The sequence below is a fragment of the Schistocerca piceifrons genome, chromosome 4, assembly GCF_021461385.2.
Source record: "Schistocerca piceifrons isolate TAMUIC-IGC-003096 chromosome 4, iqSchPice1.1, whole genome shotgun sequence".
NCBI classification, from domain to species: Eukaryota; Metazoa; Arthropoda; class Insecta; order Orthoptera; family Acrididae; genus Schistocerca; species Schistocerca piceifrons.
In genome coordinates, this window is record NC_060141.1 from 281,349,930 (window position 1) to 281,363,199 (window position 13,270).

The 13,270-nt window shown below is 43.4% G+C and overlaps 1 protein-coding gene across 1 annotated transcript in view; it reads left to right on the plus strand.

The window, feature by feature from the left end:
* Window positions 1-13,270, plus strand: part of LOC124795797 (nephrin-like) — a gene marked incomplete at its 3' end in the record, with an annotated part of 432,232 nt that overhangs the window by 315,844 nt on the left and 103,118 nt on the right. The window lies entirely within an intron of this gene.

Below are 13,270 nucleotides of genomic sequence, written 5' to 3' on the forward strand. Positions count from 1 at the left end.
TTTCAGGAGGATTCGACGGTAAGTCTGCTGCTCTCGTCGTGCTGATAGGATTATCTACTGCTGCTAGCAGTGGTGATTGGATACATAAGCTCACTACCAAGTTAAGTGGGTCAGGTAGGCAGTGTTACCGTGTGAACTGTAGGGCACTGTAGGCCGTGGATCGAACCCGTTCAATCATCACAGCTCTTTGAGAAATAGTCCGGTTAGGAGTGTACTAATCCAATAGGTAAATACTGGCGAGTAACGGTCAAAAATGTATACGCAAGTGAATTTAGCAAGGTCCATGTAGCACCTAGTTAATGTGGTGTAATGGCGAGGGTAGGAGTGGAGTAAAAGTGAGCTGAGCTTGTGGCAGCTGTGCTGTCTTCAAAGATTAATAACGCCAGAATTCACTACTAACTCTTACCATTAGGGCTGAGCTATTTACGGTTAAAATACGTAGCAGTAAGCGCAAAGGCGTGACAGCTACAAGTCCGTATTGGCTTTATACATACGGAAGTAGGAAGCGGGTCATTCTGTCAGTGGAGGGGTTAAAACAACGGAGTCACTTGAGAACATACCCCATTTACTGATGGAAAGATTCGGCGGTTCGGTCGCAAGGTCATTTCGTCAAATAATTCCAGCACCGACAACACATTTCCTATTATGAAGATGTATAGCAGCAGAATGACTCGACATTTCTGCGGAGGAATTCCAACGAGATTTTGAGTCCATGTCACATCGAGCTGCAGCATTACGTAGGCCAAAAGGAGGTAGGACACAGTACTGTGTGGTGTCCTATGACTTTTGTCACCTCATTGTATAGCCCTCACCGCGCATAAAACGGTACTATTTCGGGATTCATACCACCTGAACTATTGGTGATGTAAGGGTAGAGTCGAGTGTTTTTTGTAGCCCTTTGGTTAGGGACCGCTTGTGTACTGAAAAGAAGGATCGTCCTAGTGTCACTAACCTACATTACCGAATCAATATACGAATACATTCGTACCAAAGCCGAAACGCGAATTCCAAGACCTTTTTGCACAAAAAAAACGGCTGAAAATTTTACCATACATGTAAGATCCCGATCTCGAATAGCTCAGAAAATTTTCTTGTAATCTTTATTACTTTGCGTGATAAAAAGTTTCAAAGCTACCCTAGTTGTAAATGTAGATTACGCACTTAAAATACGGTGTGAGACAAAAGCGTCTGCAAAGTGTCTCCGTTGTCATCATAAGGGTTCTGAGAACTTCATGTTGCAGTACTCACATCAAAATTTTTGTAATCTTAAAATACTTTCTCAGAAGTAAAATTGGTTTTGCGTTACTTCAATTTCTTGTAAGTAAAGTAACAAAGTTTTACAGTCCCTAAAATGCTTTTCGTATAAATGGAAGTTGCAGCAGGTAAAAGAAAAGACCAGCGGAGAATTCCGCTATCAGAGCACAATACGGCGAAGAAGCTCCTGTTTAAGAGACTCTGACTAAAAAGTTGTGTGCCACTTGCCTCGTTCCACCTTCCTCAGCACCTTCAAAATTTATCCCGAAAATTCTGGTATGTGATCATATTTGCTCTCTTTTATGCAGAGAGAGGAGGGGAGAGTGTCAGTGAGAAAGAGACAGAAAATTAATAAATGAAAGAAGACAGTAGACAGCGGTTATGATGTAGAAAGTGCAACGCAATCTATGGCAGTGAAAGAGAAAAAGGGACAGTTACAGTGTAACATAGTTGATAATGACAGAACGGTGCTAGGAAAAGAGTGAATGAGATATTGTCAATAGGAGTGGAATAGAGAGATGTAGTAAGTGGTATTTAGTCGGAGCCATTGATAATGAGAGACAGATTCTATGACAACGACGAATAGAAGGATAGTGACAATGAGAAGATACAGCAGCGGCGGGAAGGAATAGATAACAGCAGTAAGAAAGAGCAAAAGGAAGACAGAGTGAGAAGAGACAGTAATAGTAAGGTAGAACGAAGGTGACTGTGTCTGTGGGACGACACAATGACAGAGTCACTTAGAGATAATGAAAATTAGTTGAGCTGAGTTAGTGAATGGCAATGGGCAAGTTGGAGTGGATGGGTATGACCGACTTACAGTGATGGACGTAGTGGTGCGAGTGAGTTACAGTTAGGGGAGCTTGTGGGAGTGAAAGGTGACTTATATGTTAAAAAACGATGTCGAATATGTTCGCATGCCATATTTTTTGGAAAAATTTAAAACTTCCGAGAAAGCTAGAATGAAGGAGCAGCTACCCCACTTTTCAGTCAGTCTTTTAAAAAGGAGTCTATTCGTCCAGCTGGTTCTTATTACTATGCTGTACACACAAACTTCGGTAAGCAAAATTTCATTTGCTGTGCTTTTTGGTGACGCAGTTTTACTAGCCAGCTTTGTATTTGTGGACGGATGCCAATGTCGGTAAAAGAAGGTGGTGTCTAGCGTAAGTAGAGTATATTGAATACCTGCAACATATAGGCTAATACCATCACATAACCTTTGATAAATATAGGTATGTAAAACTGTTAACTCCCTTAGCTAAATTATGAAACGGATCTAAGTTAATACTACAGTGAATTCACTGGAAACAAATTCATTAGCTACCGGTAATTCTAAATTCTATGGGGCTTATCTCCGAAATCCTCTCTGAGCGACTCGCAGAGCAAGGAAGCCATAGGAAGTTGCTGGTGTTGGTAGGCGACAATTCTGCAGCGATTATCCACCGCGTTAGGCTGCAGTCAGGACAACAGTTCTGGCAACGGGTCATACGGCACTAATGCTGCAGCATCTGGCTCCAGCGACGCACTTTTTGCTTCCTAGTGGGTAAACGCTTGGACGGCACACTGAGGCGATCCAAGCGGCGTCTAATCAGCTCGTTAGCTTTTATGGTTCAATTACCAGCGCCTGGACGGCGGCATAGCAGCGCCTTTATCTCGTTAGGACCTGTGGCTGGCTTTCCGCCCACTTCGCGTCCCTAGTACGAAGCAGCAGACCGGCGGGGTGGCTGTATCGGACGCTGATAGCTGCAGCGGATCCGGCCACCAGAAAAGCAGTCTCTCCCACCAGGGCTTCACGATTTGGTAGCTTTATTCCGTTCGACACTGTAAGCGTCAATCGAATTTGTATTTGATGTAATAAAGCTGCAACTGTCAGGGTCTGTCGTTGAACGGAAGGTCTGTGGCTACTGTTGGCAACGATGAGAAATACGATGATAGAGGTAAAACGTTTAGTGATTATTTGCACTGCTTTATTTAACTTGTACACGTCTTTAACCCTAGAACACTAATGCCTCTGTACCTATGCCAAGTACTAATGATCAGTAAATTTTCATTTAAATAGAGTATACGAGGGTAACCCTAAAAGTAAGATCTATTATTTTGTAATTACATAGACCTGTTTATTTCTAGAGTGGTTTACATCAGTTTACAGCTTGAACATTTTTTTTTTCTGTGAGTGGTGCTTCGGGAAACCTCAGGAAATAACGTGATCCAGCGATTTTCACGCATGCGTTGCTAAACCTTCAACAGTGTCTCCTCAGTAATTGACGGTCTCCCGCTCCTTTGTTCGTCGTGAATTTCGGTCGGACCAGCTGCAAACTCTCTACACTTACGAAAATTTTTGACACCCATGCACGACTCACCATACACTTCCGTCAATTGGCGATGGATTTCAATCGGCGCAGTGCCCTTTGTGTTCAGAAACCGAATGACTATGCGCAATTCGCACTTGGCGGCAACATCCAACGGGAGCTCCATCCTCAACGGGTGCCAAGCCAAGACTGAGCGCCTCAGCCCTGCGTGCTCATGTTTGCTCATAGCGCGTGAAGCACTCTTCATAGGAGGGTGACCAAATGCCACACAAACAGAGTCCTGTACTTATAAAAAAATAGACCTTACTTTTTAGGGATTACCCTCGTATTATGATGTATTATAATTAAAAGCTTATAATTGGTTTGAAGCCTTCAATACAAGAGTGAATAGTGCACAAAAATGGTTTTCAAACTATGCACAATAATGCTACTATGTCTCCATTGTTATATGAAAACGAGGAACATACTGAGTGCACAAATAACTTACGAGAAAACAGCTGGGTGAAGTCGCCGACAGCCGCCGATGTTTCGACGGAAGCACGTCCTACCATTTTCAAGACATAACTGCAGCAAGTAATCGCTGTGAAAGCGAATTTAAAACTTAAGCTTTCAGAGAAACTCAGTAAAGATAACACACACACATACACACACTCTCTCTCTCTCTTTCTCTCTCTCTCTCTCGCTCTCTCTCTCTCTCTCTCTCTCTCTCTCTCTCTCTCTCTCTCTCCCCCTCACGCGCATGCACATGCACACACACTGTAGGCACTAGCGCTATCACAAACCGAAGACGCTCGACGTCAGAAGTTACCGATAGTGAAATGAATAACCAATGGATCACGTCGCATAAGCTCTAACCCTCTGGTTTTTGACAATTGTCAGAGTACAATTTTCGTTTTGTTATATTCCTAGGATGACTGGTACCAAGACAAAGTTTTACAATGGCCCATTGCCTCGGCTGTTGTAAGCTTGTGTTCCGTGCACCGGTCCTTCACAGTCCTGTTAATCTGACCAATACATTACATGCCAAAACTGCAAGGAACACGTTAGTCACCCGTCTTACCCAAACCATCTAACCTAAAAGACCCTGATCCTAGATGGTGCTCAAAAAACACATTTCACATGATACTTCCGCAAAATATGACCAATTCTGTTCGAAATGCTCAGTCCGTAAGGCAAAAGTGGCGATCTCGGTATTATCATCACTCACCCGGTGCAGACTTGGTCGATACCGCAACGCACGTCCAATCTGTATTTCACTATAACTATTCTCACGAGAAGTGACTTCGAGACCGGCAAAGTCACCTGAAACACTCTCAAGGTCCGATACGACATGGGCCCTGTGAACCAAGATATGAAGTAACCGTTCACTTTGAGCCAGATGGTGACGACTATCAGCCTTTGGACACAAGTCGGTATGAGTAGGCTTTCTATAAACGGTATGTCCTAACGTACCATTCAGCTTCTTTCAGTCCAACACATCAAGGAAGGAAAGTCAGCCATCATTTTCTGCTTCCATCGTGAACGAATATTCGTGTGAATTGAATTTAAGTGTAGCACAAAGTCGTTGAAATTCTTATTGCCATAGTTTCTACCGGCGCTTAGAGCCCTAACCACAAGATGCATAACAGAAGAGTTGCACCCAACCGTACGGCACAATCACTAAATATCTGCAGATGATCTATACTGCCTGCACAAACGATGTGATAATAATCAACAGGCGTATTAAGCTGTCTTACGCCGGTATTGATTTTTGTTGCCGGCCGCGGTGGTCTAGCGGTCTAGCGCTGCTGCTACCGTCGCAGGTTGGAATCCTGCCTCGGGCATGGATGTGTGTGATGTCCTTAGGTTAGTTAGGTTTAAGTAGTTCTAAGTTCTAGGGGACTGATGACCACAGAAGTTAAGTCCCATAGTGCTCAGGGCCATTTTTTTGTTTGTGGTAAGGTCTTATGGGACCAAACTGCTGACGTCATCGGTCCCTAATCCTACACACTACTTAATCTAACTTAAACTAACCTACACTATGGACAACACACACCCATGCCCGAGGGAGAACTCGAACGTCCGACGGGGAGAGCCGTACGGAACGTGACAAGATCCCCAAGACCATGCGGCTACACCGCGCGGCTTGGTAATGATTCGGTACCTTGATGACCTTCATAAATTCCTCTTCGTTAACCAATACATTCTTACGGAACTGCAGCCCAGTGTGGTCGCAGAGCAAGTCGTGGCCTCAAAAACCGGGACGTCTTTTAACAAAATATATTCAAATCACCTTTCAGAAGTACCAACCCTCCTCAATAGCCACGGGGGACTTGGACTTAAAAATCCAGTAATCAACTGCGCGGTAATTCTTCTCAAAGGGGAGTCCAAAATCATCAGTTATACTAACATCTCCAGAGTTAAGAACTTCTGCGTATCCTTCTAGCATGAAGTTGATCTATCGCGGTTCCAGATGTTTTTACTAATTACTTTTGAATGCATTATGGGAACAGCAGTGATCAATGTCTTATAAATAATTACTATTAAAAACAGTCTTGACCACAATTTATTTAATAAGGTGACCGGTTTCGACCACTACTGTGGTCATCTTCAGACCATTGAGTAGGAACCTCTTTGTTGGAGAATCCAACAAAGAGGTTCCTACTCAATGGTCTGAAGATGACCACAGTAGTGGTCGAAACCGGTCACCTTATTAAATAAATTGTGGTCAAGACTGTTTTTAATAGTAATTGTTTTTACTAATGGTTGTACCATACTGAGTTGCATCTGCTGCAAAGTCCTGAAACAAAGGGGCGAGGAAGTGCGCCTGCCGGAGTGGCCGAGCGGTTCTAGGCGCTACAGTCTGGAACCACGCGATCGCTACGGTCGCAGGTTCGATTCCTGCCTCGGGCATGGATGTGTGTGATGTCCTTAGGTTAGTTAGGTTTAAGTAGTCCTAAGTTCTAGGGCACTGGTGACCACAGATGTTCAGTCCCATAGCGCTCAGAGCCATTTTCACCATTTTTGAGGGAGTGCTTCACAGTTTCATGTGAAAATGAAATGAAATGTCGTGTGGCTAGGGCCTCCCGTCGGGTAGACAGTTCGCCTGGTGCAAGTCTTTCGATTTGACGCCACTTCGGCGCCTTGCGCGTCGATGGGGATGAAATGATGATGATTAGAACAACACAACACCCAGTCCCTGAGCGGAGAAAATCTCCGAGCCAGCCGGGAATCGAACCCGGGCCGTTAGGATTGACAGTCCGTCGCGCTGACCACTCAGCTACCGGGGGCGGACTCAGTTTCATGTTATTCATACACAACAAATGTTTTGTCACTTAGCCAAGGCATGGAGCAACGTCTTACCTCGAATGACACCCATTTCAGCTCAAGTATGTTGGTATGAAGTGATCACCAACAGCGTGCCTACGCGTAAGAAGTTGAACCGGGCCAACCTTGCACAGTATCCTCTCCGCAACCAGTGTCGAATTCCTGATACCACCCAACAGCAATTTTTCTGTCGGGACCAGGAAGTGGCTGTCGTTACTAGGACGGCTTGTCACACAGTCACATTATCATATTTGCTACCCTCCGATAGTGAATTCTTCCCGTCCTCCAAACATTACAGTATTCTGTGGTTTGAAGGACACTTCGTGTACTGTGTCTTACCGAATGCATGTCCCGATTTACAAGACTTAAGGCTCTACCTTATGATTCATATGTAATGAATTTTAATTTTTTGTGGCTGGCCTGATGCAGCTGCCACGAAATCCTGTCTTGTGACAACCTCTCCATCTCAGACGGCCATTTACACACAACGTCTTCATTTATTGGTTAGATGTATCCCAGTCCCTGTCATCCCGTACAATTTATATCTTATAACCTACCTCCAGTGCCATGGCAAATAGTCCCTGGTGCCTTAACATATGTGCTACCATTCTACCCCTTTTTTACGGTCATTCGATATGTTTCTTTCTTCGCGAAATCCGCTAATAATGTTCTGATTTCTTATGTTATTAGGATACCTAATTTTCAACATCCGTGTATAGCAACACATCTCAAACGCTACTGTTACATCCTTTTCGAGTTCTCTCACCGCCATGATTCGCTATCGTGTTTGTTGCTAGCAGAAGTTTCATGGGCAGCAGTGTCCTCCTTGCTTTACCAATTTGCAATTTATGCCTGTCTTGCTTCGTCGGTGATGTATTATTTCGCTTCTAGGGTAACAGAATTACTTGGTCTACCTCCGTGTCACCTGTTTTTATTTTAATTTTGCCGGTAATATCATTTCAGCTTTTCCTCCTTACTTTCTTCTGTTTGCACTCGGTCCATAGCCTGTACTCACTAGTCTGATCAGTCTAGTAAACTCGTCCTGCAAATTCTTCTCCTCTTTCTGCACTGTGCTTTCACCGAGACTTATCATTAATAACCTTTAATCCTGAATTTTAATCCTACTCTTGAAAACTTTGTTTTCGTCATTGCTTTTCTGATGGAAAGGTACAACAGTAGGGGTCTAAGGGGGACATATCTTACACCCTACGTAATCCGGGCACTGCGTTCTTGGTCTTCCATCTTAGCTTCTCCCTTTCCTATTTCCTTGCACATAATCTGTAATTTCCGTCGTTCCCCTGGGCTTAGTCCTATTTCTTCTAAGAATTTTGAACATATTACGGGATTTTACATCGTCAAACCCTTTTAAATCGAAAACGTCCGTGAACATGTTCGATTTTTCTCAAGGTTTGATTCTGTTACTGAATGTTACGTCAGAACAGGCTGTCCGGTGCTGGTCATCATCCTCATTTTCTGTTCCATTTTTTGGTACATAAATCTACCTTTCCGAAATTAATAAGCATTATTATGTCCACATTTTAATCAACGACCAACCCCATTCCATCTCCATCCCATTCACTACAAACAGTCTCCTACCACCATTCTACAAATTACAGAGAAGAATTAACGGCTTTACATTCTGTATTTTATCAGTTCCTTGGTCTGTGAGGCCAGTGATTCAAACAGCAATAGGAGTGCTACACAGATTCAGGAAGTAGCTGAGTACCAGATATTGCCTGGGTTTGTATTTATCGCAGTCATCTATTAGCGCAGCTCCTCCGTCCTCCCCTCTGTGTCCATCGCCTCCTCCCCCTTTCTCTGTCCATCTCCTCTATCACCCCCTATTAGTCCATCTCCTCCTCTTCCTCTCTCTGTCCGTATACTCCTCCTCCTCCAGCTGTTCATTTCGTTTTTCCCATCTCTCTGGTTATCTCTTCCTCCTCATGTCTTTGTCCATCTCCTCTTTCGTTTCTATTTCCATCTCCTCCTCACCCATCTCTGTGTCCATTTTCGCATTCCCTCTCTCCTTCCCTTGATGTGCCTGAAATTTGGCGCAAATGGCTCTGAGCACTATGGGACTTAACATCTTAGGTAATCAGTCCCCTAGAACTTAGAACTACTTAAACCTAACTAACCTAAGGACATCACACACATCCATGCCCGAGGAAGGATTCGAACCAGCGACCGTAGCAGTCCCGCGGTTCCGGACTGCAGCACCTAGAACCGCACGGCCACCACGGCCGGCGTCTGAAATTTCGCTGAAATAGTTGCAGTGTTTAGGGTGAGCATTTCACCGGTGACTCTGCCCACGTTTGCACATTTCATATATAATCCACACGTTTTTAACATACATCACACTTATTTGTACACATATTTAACCTGTATTTTTAGAGAATTTCGCAATGAAATTAAATATTAACACAGCTCTATATTTATGCTGTCGTATCACCTGAACTACGTGATGTGCAATGACATTTTGCAGGTACATCCAGTGGTAATGTGGATACTGTTTGCGAAATGGGTTGTGAATAGAGACAGTATTAAAAAATAATAAAATAAAGCTTCATTCATGATGTGACAGTTTTTCACTCATCTCAGTATTTGACGTCGTATCCCTTAGACTATGTGTCGCACAATGAAATAGTTTTGTAGATACAGTCAGCTGGAAATGTTGATACTGTCGGCGAAAAGTGTTGCAAATAAAAAGTTTAAAGGATGAGGCGATTTTTACGTATCTCGATGTTTATGACACCATATAGCCTAAACTACGGGTCAACAGTGATATAATTCGCCAGGTTCCTATAGCGGTATATGTGAATACTATCTGAGAACTGTTTCGAATATAGATAGTAGCAAAGACGTAATAAATTAAAACGTCACCCATAATGCGACAGTTTTACTGTGTGAACAGTGACAATGTAGTAAGCGATAAACATTTCCCTTATTTCCTTTCACCATTTTGTGGGGTCTTAAGAGAGAAGAAGTTATGTAATAATTTGAAATTACGTGTAAGATTTGTAGCAAGTCTCTAAGAGCTCACTTTCTCAAATACTGCATAACTGAAGTATGGGAATTCATGTGTCGCGGGCTACACTGCTTTTCCTCCGCCACCTCAAACCCTCTGATAGAAAGGTGGCTCTTACCACTACAGCGGTGATTTCAAAACAGCAAACGGTATGTGTACCAAGTTTAATTGAAATCAATGCAGTGGTGTAGGAGGAATTGTCGAACTTACATACACACATTTTATAATATGTAGGGACTGAACTTATGAAGTTACGTAAGTGTTATTTCGTAGCGTTGGAACAGGAAATTCCTTTGATTTTATCTGCTTAAAGCCACGTCGACAAGGGTACCCATCGACACTGATAAAAAGGCTTCCGTGTCGATGGTGGATGTACCTTTCAACAAAATATACATGGCACATTCGATACAGCATCTGCCAATGAAAGGCTAACGTGCCTTGTTAGAGTCCCGGTCCTGCACACAGCTTTTTTTCTTCCTGGGTATTTCGTATTATAGCAAGATCTGCTGCAGTATGAATGTTCATTCTCGAATTAGCTTTATTTGTTCGTTAATGAACTCCAAAACGCAGTAGAAAACGGCAAATTGGATTCGCTCACGTTCTTTGCCTTGCGTAAGACTTTCGACTTTGTGCCAGAGTCTTTAAATGAAAGAAATACGAGTGCACTGGTTATGTGAGTGTAATCGGGATTTACTACACGTCGTTATTAGTGGAAGAACGAAGCAGAGAGATGTGAAGGCAATTTCTGGAGCACCGAAAGAAAATGTTATGGAGCAGTTACTGTTAATTGTAAACATAAACGATTTATTGGACAACGTTGGAAAGTGCGAGGCTGTTCAAGGATGAAGGACGGTGCTGCTGTCTTTGGAAGACTGCAACGCCGAAACCGTAGCGAACTCCAGGAAGCCCTTCAGAGGCTTCACAACTGCTACATGAAATTACGTTTATTGCGGAACATATAAATGAATGTAACAACTCGCGTGTAAGTAGGCGAAGAGATCTGTTAATTGTCCTTTACACTATTAGCGATAAGTCTTTGATATCAGAAACAACGTTGACATACTGAGGAGAGACTGTTCGGAGCGATTTACTGCAGATTAAGTATTATTTCATAGAAAAAAAAGAAATTTAAGAACTTAATTTTTGTTACTTTGTCAGTTACACGTGTGCAATCATGCCAGGCATTGAAATAACGGCCCCGACGAGGAGCAAAGATCCCTTACACCGTAATGATGTGAACCATCGTGTAGTAACTCGTTGAGGAGGGCATTGCACCAACAGTCCATGCAGAGTCGATGGTAAAAATGCACCCTCAATTGACGCAGTGGGTAACTGGTGTGAATGCTTCCTGTGTGATCGGACAAGTCTGGCGATGAACACAGTGACAGATCATCTCTCTGAATGGATCTCGAAACCGTCATAGAAATGCAGACCCTGTTGCTGGAAGGTTGGCACATGAAATTAGAAGCGCAAGTGCAAATATGAACATTAATTAAGGATTACTCTGCATGCTGTTTCACAACATCTGGAACATGACAAAGGTCGACGCCAGCTGAGTTCCGCGACTGTTCACATCGGGTTGCAAAGCACACCGAACCGAGACATCAGCGCACATGCTGCATTTGTATCAGGCCGAACAAGATAACGTCATTACCACGGTCGAGTAATGGATATACCACGTTAACCGGCATACATGGAGCATAATAGTTAAATCACCACGTCCTAAGAAGGTGAAAGTCCAAATATAATCAGGTAGATTGATATTTAGTGCTTTTTGGGACCCCCTTAGCGTAATGTTAACAGATCATGCTTTCGTATAGACCGTCGCAGGACTTAAATAATCGAAATTTCCGACGATGTTGCGGGAGGCTGTACTGGGGATATGTCGCGAGGTTAATTTTGTTATACACCAACGTCGCGGCTCCTTCTATATAAGACGGCCATACGTGCTGCTTCTCTGGGTTAGTCGGCTTTAACATACCTTGAGTATCTCCTGACGAGTTACCCAGTCATCTACTCCGACAGGAATTTCGGGGCAGAATGATCACAATGTGACCCGCGTCCGGGACTTCTACATCCGATGTTCCCGACAAGCCATCCACCAATGGGAAAATTGTGTCGCTTAATTAGGTTAAAGTGTTGAGAAAGAGTAACGCTGTGGCTGCGTACAAAGGTCATAACTAGATGTTTTTGATGTTTATGTGCAGACTGAGGCGACGATTAAAAATTTGCACCATGGCTGGGATTCAAATCTGGATCTTCTGCTCTCTATACAGACACACTAACCACTACACCACCCTGGCACAGTTTCTGTGCACTATTTCACGAGCTAACGTAGCACGCTTCCCTTCTCAGTCCAAATTCCCATTCACGTCTCAGCCCACTTGTTATTCGCCCTAAACTGAAACAAGCTTTTTCTTTGAGGTGGTAGTTATAATTTCTTCACTAACCCTTTTAAAGCGGAATTATTGAAAAAATTACCTGATGTCAGGCTAAGAAAGTTTGGACGAATCTCGTGCATCCAGTGATGTTTCAAATGGTTCAAATGGCTCTGAGCACTATGGGACTTAACATCTGAGGTCATCAGTCCTCTAGAACTTAGAACTACTTAAACCTAAGTAACCTAAGGACAACACACACATCCATACCTGAGACCGTAGCAGTCGCGCGGTTCCAGAATGAAGCGCCTAGATCCGCTCGGTCAGTACGGCCGGTCAGTGATGTTTCAGGAGCGAACTGATTTCACTAATACAACCACATACTAGTCTGATGTTCTAGCCTGTTATCGAAGATATCAATGAACCATTTTATGAACCACTTGCAATAGTGAACTCGATTAGGACGCTAGACTGGGAGAGACAGCTCGACAATTCTGTAGTCTGGATGACGACAGTGGCTCAAAATGTTGTAGCGAAACATAATCGAAACGGTATAAGAAGGTCCCAGATGGATGGCATCACTGTTGCCGGCTTTCAACTGCGAATCGATAACGGCTGCAAGAGAAAACAGTACCCGTCTTCAAAGCTGTAACGGCACTGAGATGTTGTCATAGAGAGGTTTACGAAATTACGTTACAAGAGTGATTGAAGTCGCTCGCGAAGCAGCCGCGCCCGGCTCGCTGCGGCGATCACCTTAGGCTGACTCAACTACAAGGGGACATTGTTTTCACTTTCCCTCGTAACGTTATCTCGGACCTTATGCGTTAACAAATTTCAATTCTGCCTTTATGGACTTGCTCTCTAGATTATGCCGTGATTTTTAAGTACTTTGTCTCTATGCAGCTATCAATTATTTCAGGTATTTTCTTCCATAATTAGATCATTTGCATTCGATAAGTGTCTTTACACTATTGTTAATAAGCACGGTACCAAAATTA